Source organism: Alligator sinensis, unplaced genomic scaffold (assembly GCF_000455745.1).
Source record: "Alligator sinensis unplaced genomic scaffold, ASM45574v1 scaffold792_1, whole genome shotgun sequence".
NCBI classification, from domain to species: domain Eukaryota; kingdom Metazoa; phylum Chordata; order Crocodylia; family Alligatoridae; genus Alligator; species Alligator sinensis.
This window is the reverse complement of record NW_005842794.1, coordinates 588,188-590,809: the sequence shown is the minus strand read 5'-3', so window position 1 is coordinate 590,809 and position 2,622 is coordinate 588,188. Positions and strand designations below refer to the sequence as shown.

The following is a 2,622-nucleotide window of genomic DNA, read 5'->3' as shown; positions in this document are numbered from 1 at the left end:
GCTGCGGCACGGAGGTAACTAGCGGTCATGCCCCCCGGCGCCTCTGCCCAGAGCCGCCCCCTCGCGTGGCGGAGCCGCTGGGAACCTGCCCTTAAAACCCGCACTGCCAGGCAGCCCCGGAACACTCTCCGCCTCCTCCCGGCACCAGCGGTGGGGATGGGTATGGGTATGGGCATGGGCATGGGCATGCGGCTTCCTCCGGAGCACGGGGCAGGAGCCAGCGCCCACCCGCCCGGCAGCATGTCTCGGGGCTGGCGGCGCCCTGGGTCAGCCCTGCCCCGGGCCCGCGCGTCCTGCCTGGCGCTGCGCAGCGCGCTTGGCTCTGCTGTGGGCGAGGATCCGAAGTCAAGGCACCCCTACAGAAACTTGGACCTTAACTTCTGTGTGCCTCAGCAAAATTGGGTTAATGATACTTGCCCTACCTAGCAGGGACACGTTGAGACCAATTTCATTACTGTTTGTAAAGCACTAGGGTTCTCGGGTAGAAGCAGGATTCAGAGGTGCATTATTATTTAGTAATTTCTAATAGCAAGGATAATCAATCACTGGATATGGTAAATTCTCCATCACTTGGGCTCTTTGAATCAGGAGCAGATGGGTGGTTGTTTTTTTTTAAAGAACTGGTCCAACCCAACAACAAATTGCTGAACTAAAAGATACAGGCAGTCTATAGCCTGTGTGATGCAGGAGGTCAGATCAGATGATGACAATGCTTCCCTCTGGCCTTCACATCTGTAAAGCTGTATTAGTGGTAGTTCACCTTAGATGGTGGTTTACACCCAGCAGAAGTTGCTTCTCATTTAGCTTAGTGTATTCAGTGAGACAGGAAGAAACCTAACAGTCCTGCATGCAGAACTCCTGTTAAGTTTAATGGGGCCTATCTAATACATGGAACTGATGTGCCATAGGAACTGCAATAAGCTGCATATCAAGTGGCCTGTTCAGGAACCAGGGTAGTTGGATTTTAGGAATAAAAACCAAAGCATAGCTGGGAGTAGTGGAGACACTTGGAAATAGGGAAAACTCATATGAACGTTATGTCCCTGTTCTTGGCCTGCCTCCCTCCCTTTTTTGGAGCTTTGCAGAGGAATAGAAATGTTAAATAGGTTTGCGGTGATTCGCTTACTCTCCACAACTCTAATGGGGAAGGAGAAGGTCCAACTGTGGACAGATGTATTAAAAACAAACAAAGAAAAACCCCACAACAGGAAGAAATGGTGAGTCAGATTATTAGAAAAGCTCAGCTCCTATTTAACACTACTAAATTTGTAGTGCAGTTTTCTAAAGAGCACAGTATATTGGTTGCACACTGTATGCAGAGCCTTCTAAAGCGCTTCTAAACATCTGGCTCTCATTAGATGCTAAATAGGAGCTCAGTTCTTTTGAAAATCTGGCCCCTCTCTGGGGAATTGAGATGTTGAAAGTCCAACCCTGAGTTCTTAAAAATGTGGCCATTAGGAGCTTCTCCCACTTCCAAACCCAGTAGCTAGTTTGGTGCCCTAGTCATGTATTTTTGGGACTGAGGACCATACCATCTTAGTTGTTTGGAAGAGATATTTTTGCAAAGTAGCTGTTGTCACTTCCATAATAATTTATTTAGGTTCTTGTGGTTGTAAAGAGTGCTTTTCTGCCTTCTAGGGTACTACAGTCTATTTGGCTCTGGTGCTGTGGCCTGGCAAAGGGACCGAGGGAAGGTAAGTCCATCTTTCCACAATGCACAATATAATAGGCCAAGGATATGCTGAGTCAATAGTGAGGAGTAAACTGTCCAATCCTAGCTCTGTCCAGTAGCTGAGAGTTTGCACAACTTTTGCAAGTGACCTTCCTGCTTATGAGTTTATTTACAGTACAGATTCTGGACCGGAGATAAAAATAAAGGAGGATTAATAATGCAATAGATGTGGGAAATTGAATCTGATTCATATACAGTAAAAGTAAGCATTTTGCTTCAACCCTGAGTTGGTGGTGGTTGTAAATCTGGAACTAGCTTGTATCACTTTGTTAAATCAATTTGTCACTGTAGGGCAGTGATTCTCAACCAGGATGCCTTGGCACCCTGGGGGGCCTTGAGATACTTTCAGGTTTGCTATGGAGTGCTACGCAATGTTAGCATTGTTAGGTGTGCAAACATGATTCACAAGATAAACCCAGCTATTTCAAGTAGGAATATATAAGTGTTAAAACATTCTGGCTTATTTTGGTCTGTCTGAGCTCTTTGCAACAGAAGAATTGCTCTATTATTTTTCTGTAGTAAAAAAATCAAATGAAAATTAAGAACTGACATTTTCTGAGGGGTGCCTTGAGTTTGTTGAAGGGTATGTGATCACATTCTGTTTCTTAAATAATGGAATAAAATGTCCATGAGACAACACTTTTTAAATAAATTTCAGCCATGTTTAATATCTTGCAAGTTTTCCTCATTCTTATATAGCATACTATTTTTATGATCATAGCTATTCAGTATATCTTTACTAAGTGATTCTTAATCACCTAGTTTTCTTCTCTCTTTTTTATGTGAGGATCTGACTCCATGTATTTATTCGTTTTAGGGCAATGTTGATCATTTAGATAGTTTTACACTCTGCAGGACCTCCAGCAAGGAACTGTGAGGTATGACTTTGC

At 44.2% G+C, this 2,622-nt stretch overlaps 1 protein-coding gene across 3 annotated transcripts in view; it reads left to right on the top strand.

The window, feature by feature from the left end:
• SLC16A14 (solute carrier family 16 member 14) overlaps window positions 1–2,622 on the top strand; it is a 35,103-nt gene that overhangs the window by 545 nt on the left and 31,936 nt on the right. Inside the window, exons 1-3 of one of the 3 annotated variants that reach the window (XM_025191220.1) lie at window positions 3–14; window positions 1,639–1,694; window positions 2,550–2,610. The gene's annotated coding sequence lies outside the window, so the exon portion shown is untranslated. Of the gene's footprint in view, window positions 1–2; window positions 15–1,638; window positions 1,695–2,549; window positions 2,611–2,622 lie in introns of those variants that run through there. The other 2 variants (XM_014525394.2, XM_025191221.1) reach the window with 2 other exon arrangements.